Consider the following 11,935-nt stretch of genomic DNA (forward strand, 5'->3'; position numbering starts at 1 on the left):
AAGTGTTTAATGCAACCTAAATCATCTAATAATTCTAAGATATATATACATGGACCAAAGAAACAGGTATCAAATATATTCACCAGGCTTTCCTCCAGATCACAACCATTTAGCAACTTTTGACATCTAGTCAGTTCATAATAGAGGCACATTAGCATTGAAGAAATCAATTCCCTCTCTAAGCAAACAAAACAAATTCGATTAAGTAAAACAAAACATAGAGAAATTGCAATATAGTGCACAATACCTTGGGGGGGTTGATGCGACCCCTTGGGATACATAGAAATCTATAAAGCCCCAATACCGCTACTGAAATTCAGCCCAGAGATGAACATCAAATGCATACAACGAGAAAAAATAACAATCCTGAAACAGACTAACATTCACTCAAAAGGAAACACAGTTTTTCGATCTTTCCAACACCACCAAAAGAAGTAAATTCAACAACCTAAGTGGTACCCTGAGTGGCCATCAGGTACTAATACTTGTTAATGAAATTTAAACCTCTTTGCAATAACCTTGTAACTCAACAGGAAATTTTTAATAGGACTTGAGTTACTAGTCTCAGAAAACCATCACACGACTATAAAGAACATGATTCATTAAAAACCCACATAGAGATTAAGTGGAAATCACATCTGCATATTGCACAAATATTTGGCGTCAATTCAATGCCAGTATTTGTTGGTTTTCTTGTAAATTATTGTATGTTACGCTTGTTTTCTCTTATTTGTGTTTTATTAGGTAAATCATCCAAAAAGAAATGAATTTGTACTTAATTGTGCAATAAAAGAAGCTAGCTACAACTGGAGAAGGGCCCAAAAACCAAGAGAAACTCGTTCAAACCCAGGAGTTCTTGCTATCACGTTGACGAGGACGAAAAAACGAAGTCAATGGCGAAAGAACGGAGTCATTATGAGTTCGTAGAAGTTATGAGCAAAACAAGAGTTTGGAAGGCTAAAAGGGCAAAATGGGCATTTTATATGAAATTGCTATTGGCACCCTTCCATCTACTAAGGGGCGTCCAAGTTTGTCTACTTACCACGCCAGGAATATAAATTGGAGTTTGAGGTGCTTGTTGCGGTCGGTGTTGATGTTGGTGGAGGTTGACAAAAGGGTAAAATGATCATTTCAGGAGTAACTACTATTGGCACCTTTGCAAACGTTAAGGGGCGACCACTTTTCATCTTCCTCCTACCAGGAACAAGACATTAATTAACGACAAGTACTGTTGTGGTTGCATATGGGTTCACTAACTAATCATGTACGTATACAGTGAAGGAAGAGAATTTTTACAAAGAAAATTGAAGTGGGGCCCGGCTGGAAAGTTAACAGAAGATGTCCCTGACATGTTGGTGAAAGGTTGGAATCTGGTATAGCATGGTGCATCAAAACTGGATGTACCATGGGTGAAAAGAAGACACATACACTCCACCGGGTCCCGTTACACTTTGATACAATAAGAAGCCGTCTGCACATAACTAAGTTGTTTCAGGTCGCACCATAGCATCGGCATTTGTTCTCTCTACAGATAAAATTCTGATATTTTTGTCGGACACTGTTGAGTGGGTCGAGTTAATAATTGAGGTGATATTTGCTTGCGGGACCCACAATGAGAGAAGTTTCCGACTTGTGTTCAATTATTTAGGAAAGTGGGGATTTGGTGTGAAATGTTATACCAAAGATGGATGTACGGATGGTGCAGAAGTAGACACGTAAGCTTCACATGGGGTTGTCATAGGATCAAACGGATTAGAAGCCGGGTACACATTTCTTGTGCGCTCTCCGTTACACCGAATCAACACTGTTTTAGTTTCACAGTGGCAGAAACTCTTCTCACCGCCAATACATGTGTCTCAAGTAAGAATTTACTGGGAGTCGTGGCGGTGATTTTGTTGATTAGTGACGATTTAAAAGTTCCAAACCATTAAGCATTATTTATTTTACCATGTTTATTTCAAGTTTTATTTTATTATTGATTATTTTTATTATTTTTATTATTTAAGAATATTGAGGAATTATTTAAAATGATCAATTAAATTAACCAATCAATATTTCTTCTACTAGTTTAGGATCGTGTGATACGTGTAATTGTCACATTAACTCTTTACACAAGTAGTAAATCGCAAGAGCTGACAGAGAGATTTTGTTAAGAAATTGTGTGTAAAGATAACACTAGTAAGCAGGCCGAGCCTATGCGTCTGATGCTGGGATCAACCTGATTCACAAAGTGTAAAGCATTCGACTAATTTACACCTTGAGAGCTTATTCTTGGTGGGTTGGTTGGATAGAATCTGGTAGTCGAGCGCTTCCGTATCCCGTGGCAGTAGGAATCCGGGGATCCCAGAACTTATTGCTATTCTACGGTTGGTAACAATATAAATTCAACAAGAAATAAATTTGGATTTAATTAGGCTTCAGTTCAGAGACGGCGAATGATTCCCTAATCATCTTTCTTATTATTGTTTACAACAAAGTTTTATTATTTTCTTTTATTAGTTACTTTGATTTAAAATCTAAAATTCCCCTTTTTGGTTATTTTTAGCAACTAGAAACTCCCTACTCTTCGTGGGAACGAATTCTTTTCCATCACAGTACCAGTTAATTGTGTGGAAAGAAGTGATTAATTTGTTTCGTAAACGACGCGCACCAATCCACACCACAAAAATTAATGAATTACCAAAAAACAAATGAATTAAAGGAACATAAGTATTATCACCTCATCAATTCAGTTTAACCAACATTGTCAAGGCATTAGTTTGTTCTTTAGGATTACAAAACATCCTCGAGACCATGATGATTACACCTCTTTTTGTGAATAAACATAATATTAGAATAAGCAAATAAAACCCTAAGACCCAAATATGAGAAATCATATAAAGTAAAAGACGTTACGGAGATACCGAGAATAGAAGAAGATAAATGAAATAAACTCATTTTCGGATGAATCAAATAAATAATCAAAATGAACTAATCCAGATCCAGATATGCACACATACACCTTGGAAATATACCCATCTTCAGGTTTACAAACTGAAATCGAACAAACGAGACATATTAGAAAAAGAAACCCTAAAATTGATTAACAAATTGAAATCCTAAGATCGATTTTTTAAACCCTAAAATCCTAGTACAGATGATGAACAAACCCAAAAATCCTAAAATCGATTTACAAAAAGACTTGCACAAGTAAATCGAAACTGAAATCTTGCTACAGATGATGAAATCGAAACTGAAATTTGGTAAACATAATACGGATGGTCGATACTAAAACTATAGTTGAAACTTCAGCGAAGAGAAAAATATGGTGGAGAGGCGGAGGAGAGAAAAGAAATGAAGGAGAAGAGTGAATAGTCGAGAAGGGCTAAAGGGGTAGGTCATATGACCACCCTAGTGTGACTAATGTGTGAATGGCACAGGCACGAACATCTGTTACGACCCAAGTGTGACCTAGCGTGTGATTCGCACGCCTATACAAAAATTCGTAACGACTTAACCTTGTTACAAAATTTTAAAAAATTAGTAACGGATGTTGTCTGTTAGGAAATATTCGTAACGGGGCATTTGTAACGGTAGTTTTGTAACGGCCAAGTCCGTTACGAATTGCTGTTACGAATCCTGAAATTTGGTGTAGTGGTTTGTGCGATTTGGATTAATATTAAACAAGATCCAACAATAGACTACTCCACAAAAATTCTCAAAAAAATTACCGAAACAACACATAGTTCATTTTTAACACCACAAATGCATGTCCCCTCTAATTCTCGGTCACTGACCATAAAAAATTTATAAAACGATAATAAAAAATAAAAAAATGTTCAAATGAGATCACCTTTAACGGCAAATCCACATCCTACTACCCAGCCTTCAATGTAACCCATAAACAAATATAGTATCCTATCGATTTTATTGTATTTTAGTCGACTAAAATAGTTCTGTTTTAGCAAAATGGAATGATTTATAGGCTAAAATGAATTTTCTCTTTAATCTTTTTTAATTATACGGAATGAACATGGAGTATCTGAGCGGGCCTAAGATTTCAACAATCCGATATTTTAATTTATTTTTGCAAACATCATGTATGAATATGAAATAAACCAATCAAGACTAAGGGTTTCGTTGGCATACCAATATATCGAGCGTGAGGTTACCTTTTAACGTGGAGCCAGAGATCAAACTAATGGAAAAACATTGCCTAGCTTGTGGTCCATAATTTGACTGGAGACCTGTAAATTACCCCGTGATAAAAAGAATCTGCACTCTGAACCTGAATCTAAATCATCACTTTCACTCAAACTTTCTCACGTCTCATTAGTCGCTCCATGGTCTCCGCGATACAATATCCAATTTACTACCAAAATCGCTACAACCCAGAACACACCTCGATTAGTGAAGTAATTTCAAATTTACATCCACCACATCAAATCTAGCATTGTGACGCAAAATGTGTCTTGAGCTTATATAACGCTAACGCATATGATAGCCTTCTAGGTGCTCACCTTATAAGCCGTTTTCTCCAAATCTTTTTATCTGAACTTACCAAATCTATGATGTAATGATTTTAATCATACAACTGTGAGAAAAAAAAGATTCAGTTGAAACTCCAATTTGGCCTGAACACTTGATATTCTGAAATGACATTACCTAAAGCTTGGTTAGACAGCATGAAGGACCCCCGATTGTAGTAAATTTTTGCTCATAATTAACATATGAGCAGCTTGGAATATACAGGACACCATCTCTAGCCGTTGATTACCTCTTAACAGTGCGTGGAATATAATGCCTCATGTGAACCCACCGTTATTAGCTTTAGATGATTCAGCAAAGCTCCATGGAGAAATAGCTTTAGAATTCACCCAAGAGATTAACACATACCCAGTGTGCTTCAAGTACGTAAATTGGGAATTCATCGATGATTCCACTTCTTTCTCAACGCTCGTCTCAAATCGTGCTGTTATTGCTATTATTAGTGAATATAGGAGTTTTTACCAAAAGTGTTTGGAATCATTGGAGTTAATTACCTATCTTGACACATCTTCTATAGCGGGATGAAGGTTATAACACCAAAGACTTTCTGCAATTGGTTGCGATCAAGTGTCCACTTCCTTTGTCTTTGCTATGATGTGAACCCTTGGAACTTGTAATTGGGGAAGTGCACACAAAGTATCCGCATGGCCTTAAAATTAACTCCATCAGCTTCAAACATTAATATACCATATGCACAGTATAACATGCACCTTTTCATACTCCAACTCCCATTCCGGTGCATTTTGCCACTAAGATCGGTTTATGTGGAAAAAGTAATGTGGAAATAATTAAGAAGATCAAATAACGAAGCCTTGATTAGCTCAAATATAATACCTTTGATCGATTAAATCTCTTGCAATGTAACATAGCTGGAAGAAAAAAACTTAAAAAGGGATTGGATGGCCCAAATTTTGGATATCCAATACACACAATTCATTTTTGAGACTATTTATGTTACACTCGACATATAGAAAAAAGTAAATGAAGAAAAAGATAAGGGGAATGAAGAATTACTTGGTATTTAGTTTAATATATGGAAAATTAATTAGTGAAAATTTAATCATTTCGCTAGCTCATTTTGATACCAAAAACTGAAAAGTGAAGTTAACCTACATATAGATTAGCATTTGCAAGGCTAAAGCTTTTTTGACACTCTAATTAATTCGCAACGTCTTAACTATATTTCTCCCTGTTGACATGTAAAAGTCAACTTTTTATCTGCATGATGCATATAAAGGTCAACTAACTGAGCTTCTGCATCATTAAATATTTTCTCCCTGTTGTCATCTCACATTTGTATTCGGATCGTTGGGATTTGGCACATTAATTCGTGTGCATACTATGGCATGGCAGCATGAAGTGTCGATGCTATCCAGTCTAACTGTGTAAGAGGAAGTGGAAGTAATAGCATTGAACGTATAGTTCCAATAAATTTCATTCTTGAACTTTTATTTATTTCATTTATTACATGACCGAAACAGGGGTACACGTTACACCGCGATTTTGAATCAGAAGAGAGATTTCAAGAAATGGCAACGTACATATGTTCGTTAGTGTGTATGCGTATGTATGACTGGTGTTTTTTCTGTCAAATTTTTCCAATTAACAGACCATTCTTTTTTAATTTCTTTTTTTAGATTGTTAGCAGTAGAGGTTCTGTTAATTTAGATGTTTATGGGTGTTTCACTGTTAGCAATAGAGGGTCATTCACTCCAAACACGACTACTTGAAAAAAAGTTGCAGAACCGAATTGTGTGACCGCAATACTCGAAGTTTGTTTTTTACATATGTGCAATTTCTTGAAAAAAAGTTGCAGAACAGAATTCTTACTAACCCATTATGAGTTCTGCAATTTTATGGAAACTCAAATCACAAATTAATAATTATCTTTAACACTACTTACTTGAGAGCTCTGGCTGCTCCAAGGGTCAACCATACTGCGACCACTCCCAACAGAATCCATTTGGCTTTGACCCAAAGCTCATTTTGCTGCAAAAGAATGGTCCAATAGCATCAGTCATTAACCTTATGATTGAAACACAAATTTTAAGGTGTAAGAAAAAATCAAAAAAAAAAAAAAAACGTATAAGATAACTTCCTATGAAACTGCACCAAACAGTATACAAAACTTAAGAAAAACTACCATTGTGCTAGTAACATCCAATTGCCCCATCATCAATAATGTCATAACTGATCACTAACAAGTTGCACCATAGATCGAGCCATGATATTATTACTTCGTCAGAAGTTTAATATCCCAGTATGTGCAAGAGAAATGAGCTCCTTATTATCTGAAACAGAGAAGATATTGATGATGAGGTGGAGTTTCTAATCAACATCTATTTATAAGGAACTAACTCCTTCGTGGCTCGGGCATCGGCTGATCAATCAAATTTTTAGTTTCCGACTGGAGCAGGTAAGCAAGACATAGTTGTTGGCGAAACCCCACAACTGTAGAGAACAGTTCCAGATTTGTTGGAGTTGAGAGATAGTCAAATTTCAGGATCTGGCTAACGGGGGGTCCTGCCGTGAAGACTCAAATAAAAAAATACTGTTCCAGGTACAAGAAACATTGCTGTAGTAGAAAACACCCACTTTCCAAGGCACAAAACACGGTGACTTCTCTTCCCAATTACAATAAAGAACTGAGTTTTACTCCAGTCAAAATCCTGCTGCTTATCAAGGAACCGACCAGCTATTGCAATCTGCAAATAAGACGCATGATTCATGTAAGTAGTATTTCCAAATAAAACTGTTGAAAGAAAAAGAAGTATAAAAAGTTAAACACACACCTCCCTTCCGTAAATTGAAGCAGTATTATTGGTGATACGGGTGATGCAAAAGATCTGCTTATATCGTTCATCCTGCCCACCACAACCAAGCAATAAATCAACATTTAAACTGTGTGTAACTTGAAGTTTGAAAACAAAACAGAATTTTAGTTAGAGACTTAGAACTTACAGTTATGGAATCGGCCTCAGTTACATCAATTAGTTTCGGCACATAATGAAAGGGTTTGATACCTTCTGTTAGAAATAAGAAATACAATAGGATTAATGTGGGTAACAATGTTCAAGGCAACCATATTTTTTGCATTTTAAGCTATTCACATGCAAAATTAGTTAAGCACGGTGCATACCATATTCCTAAACTAAAGGACGCCAGAGATTCGGAATCGAACGAAAAGAATGGTACAATCAAGAAAAAACAGAACATGAAATGTTCAGTATAAACCTAAGCAAATTGATGCGCACCTGAAATTTGTTAAATGAATGTCAGCATAACATTCAAGCTCATGAATATAGAACGTCAAACGCTCACCACGAATTCACATTCTTTGCAGGTATTTCACCAGAAACAATTTCCACACCAAAACATTTCCAACTTTCTCATACCTGCAATAATAACCAAATCAAACACCAGGTTAGTTGACAAAGCACGGCAATTGAATAAAATCAAAAAGAACTTAACAGAAATAAGTACATTATGCTCATTGGCAATCAATTTCACTCCCTTGAGACTTAGCTGCACATATTACGTCACAAACTTTTATCATCTCATCAATATATTCAAGTCCTGGAAACAAAGTCCGTGCATCAATTAACTTTTTCCAAGCACCAACATAATCATTTTTGTTCATCAGGATTAATGCAAGCGTTCTTCGAACAGCTGCTACCATCTCAACCCTCATCCTCCTCTAATTCACAAAAAATCCATATCTTCCGGATCAAATAACATCATGAACTATCCATATTTGCATCACCAACCTACATTTTAACAAAACCACCGAATGTAAATCAAAGCATCTAAGAAATTGTTCACAACAACAACAATAAATACCATTATAGTACTTAAAATCCCACTCTTAGACCAAATTATTTCACTCTTAAGATGATTTCTCAAAAAACAATTAAAATAAATCACTTTAAATTCCGTCTTTGACTAAATCATTTCACTCAAATGAATCAAAAATTTTCCTGCAGAATTAATAATGTAATTTAACCTTCAGATAGGACATACCCATGTATAATTTCTAGTTCTTAATGTAATCTCTGTTATTAGAAAAAATAAAAAAAAATTAACCTCCAGATTTAGGGCATCTAAGGTTTGTTGAAATAAGAATCCAACAAGTGAAATAAGAAATCAAAAGAATCAAATCTGTAGAAGCTATTATAAGTAATAACCATATAATAAATGATAAAAATTATTCCAAATTTAGGGTTTTCGTAGACTTACGAAATTGATTCATTGAACATCAACACCACCATGAAAAGACGATGAAGAACGAGATGGTTCAAATCGAACAAACCAGAGTTTTAACCGATTGGAAGCTTGTCTAGCAACAATTCTCGATCCGTAAAACTCTACCGCTCCAGCGTTGATTTGTGTTCTCTGTGAAAGAAATCGAAACCCTAGCGAATAGAACAGATACAATGAGTAGACGAATAAAATATAAGGTTTCAGAAGAGGGATTTGAGAGAAGAGAGAGAATTTTTTTTGTGAACTGATTGATTTTCTCTATTTTTCTCGATACCTATTGACCAGTCAAATATATTATTCGTCTACATTGGACAGATGCCGTCACAACAGGTTCAGGCAGAAGCGACGGCAATAAAGGGGTGTCGCATTTACCCACTTTTTGTGACAGACGTCTCAAAAGTTCCGTCACGACTGGCCATCATTTTTGTAGTGTCTAGGGTAATTTTAAACTGAACCGACACCATATCAGCTCTTTTATATGCCATTCCATCCCAAATTGCACCAACCACCGGTCATCTGGAAGTTCATAGTTCGTTGCGCAGAAATTTGGTGAAACTGATGTGCTCCTTAACAACCACCAGTCATCTTAGAAGTCCTTTTACTTCTTTGAACTATCACTATGGCCATCCTTTCTGGAAATTCTCTTTCTCACTCTCTATCTGTGTCTCGAATTGTGCTTGCAATAATAAGTTTTTGATACATTATGTTTTCTTTTCTATGTCCATATGTAGCCAAGTTATGTTTATTTAGGATGTTGCTTACTACTCGGTATTGCTAATAAGATTAATAGTTGATTTAATAATTATTTCTGGAGAACATACATTGAGAAGATTATATGAATGAATTATGGAAAATCAATACCTTGATAATTATTAATGAGATGATAACCACCAAGATTTTATTGCTTCTGATGTTTCTCCGTGAAACCCTTCTAAACCAGCTTCAAGTAAGTGTTTTTTTATAATGAACTTCACATGAGAAGCCATTTCTGCACCCCATTCCTGTCATTTAAGCATAAAATAATGACAACAACATAGAGTCTGCAATGAACAACTAAGTTCTGCTATGACTAGGGAGAACAAAATTACAATTTCTGTGACGTTTTTTCACTTAAAGGCTTCAGTTGTACGTTAGGATGCAACTAACATAACACCATTATACAGGGTTTCATGATACTTTAATTTGGAGGAAGCAATTGTTAGCTGTTAGTCCGAGATAGCAGTAAAAATGTGAATATATACATGCTTACAACAGAGATTACAGATACATACAATTCAATTTCCAATCTCGATCGAGCTGATTAAACTAAGTAAGCACTGATTCCTTTTATGAGGGCAATTTTAGTTAACATGGCAAGAAAAAATACCTCATCTTTCCCATACTCTTCGCTCTATCACCCCGTTCTTGCTGAATGTAACGTTTTTTTTTTCAAATGTATTCAGCTTTTCCGTTAAGGATTCATTAATTATTGAATATTGAACACAGCATGTATGGTTCGCTTTCGAATATTGAACATACGCTATATCATTACTCATGAGAGCATTAAGAGGGACCATGGAAATTCCAGTATGATATGGTGTTTAAAGAATGGTAAGATTCTGTTCTTGGGTTATTCTAGTCTAGTTCTGTTTGACTCGGAACAAGGAAGTGCTACAGAACTAAATACCTACGGAATTCGATTCACAGGGAGTGTGACTTATTTTGAAAGCTTAGTTTCTCTCAAGTCTGGTATTTTTCTTGGGGGAGAAGGGCCAAAAGAGGAAATACAAAAAAACCGAAGAAGCAAAAGATCTCGACGAAGTTAAGAATTGGTGAAACTGAGTATGTAACAGGTTCTTGTTATTATTCCTGCAGTTTCTGTTAACAGTTTTTAGTGAGTTAAACTACGTTTCATTTTGGTTCTCACGTTTTCATGTAATTTCAGACCAATCATGGGTTTCCGGAGAATTTTTTTAGTTGTCTCCCATCTAGTACAATATCATCCATTATTGAATCTCAGGTTACACTTTCCCAGTTCATCCGGTTTTCCAAAGATCTCCCGACTGTTAATAGCATATATATATTAACAATTTATGATACTTAGTGATGCATTACGCTAGCAATGTATGAATCACTAACACTATATATATCTGTAAGCAAGCTTCTTGCTATTCAGACTGCTTTCCTAGCAACTCCAGTTCAAATAGGATTCATTCAGAAAAAGAAAACAGATATCCCACTGAGATTCTTTAAATAGATAAGGATTATACATTCAACTTGGAGTAAACTCCTTAGGGAAAAATGGCAAAATGCCCCAAAATGAACCCCATAGTTGTGAAAATGTCCCGGACGTTAGGCGAAAGATTAAAATGCCCCAAAATGATATCAATGATATCAAAATGTCACGGACGATAAGTTTGCCTATAATAGTCAAAATGGGGCATTTTAATTTTTTTTTGACCAGTCAATTGTTCTGTGAAAGCCCCAAAATGCCCTTCGACGGCGCTGGACGTGATTCACACGTTTGCTAATGAACCCATTACACGTGGGCACTGTAAACAAGTGACACGCGTGCAATGTAGAATTTTGACACGTGGAATTGACTGACACCTGTAACACACGTGTGGTTCGTTTGAGTACAACAATTCTTATCTTCTCGAAATCTCACCGAAACATCAAAACACAGAACGATAAAGAGAGAGACAGAGAGAGATTTGGAGAGAGAGACAGAGAGATCGAGAGACAGTGAGGAACTGTGAAGTTGAAGATCGAGAAGGGATGATAGATGAGACGGAGAAGATAAGATCAGGGAAGAACTGTGAAGTTGCAGCGAAGAACAGTTAACTTATAACCCTAATTTTGTTTTACGATTTGGAGTGTTTCGAAACCCAACCTTACTTTGCTGGTATCTGCGTTTAGGGTTTCAGAGAGTAGAAATGAAATTAGGGTTTCATAAGCTGTAAAATGGGTTTCACCACAGTTGTAATTAGGGTTTCAGGGAAACAAAATTAGGGTTTCATCAACTCTAATTAGGGTTTGAATAAAACGAAATTAGGGATTAAAATATTGGGTTTTTGAATTTTTAGCAGATGAAACATGTTTATATGATTTAGGGTTTGGTTTATATGATATAGGTTTCCGAGAGTAAAATGGTTATATGATTTCGTTA

At 35.7% G+C, this 11,935-nt stretch overlaps 1 long non-coding RNA gene across 4 annotated transcripts; it reads right to left on the reverse strand.

Moving 5' to 3' along the window:
* Positions 1–2,947: 2,947 nt before the first annotated feature.
* On the reverse strand, positions 2,948–9,021 carry LOC113306728. Of its 4 annotated transcripts, none has more exons than XR_003338801.1 (8): positions 8,764–9,021; positions 8,011–8,294; positions 7,782–7,922; positions 7,489–7,553; positions 7,320–7,391; positions 6,671–7,232; positions 6,431–6,516; positions 2,948–3,033 (listed from the first exon to the last, which is right to left on the reverse strand). It is a non-coding gene; the product is annotated as an uncharacterized LOC113306728 (long non-coding RNA). The 4 variants fall into 4 exon arrangements; XR_003338800.1 differs by lacking the exon at positions 2,948–3,033 and adding an exon at positions 5,076–5,276; XR_003338802.1 differs by lacking the exon at positions 2,948–3,033 and having other exon boundaries at positions 6,209–6,516; positions 8,150–8,294.
* Positions 9,022–11,935: the final 2,914 nt, after the last annotated feature.

This window comes from Papaver somniferum, chromosome 8 (assembly GCF_003573695.1).
Source record: "Papaver somniferum cultivar HN1 chromosome 8, ASM357369v1, whole genome shotgun sequence".
Classification (NCBI taxonomy): Eukaryota; Viridiplantae; Streptophyta; class Magnoliopsida; order Ranunculales; family Papaveraceae; genus Papaver; species Papaver somniferum.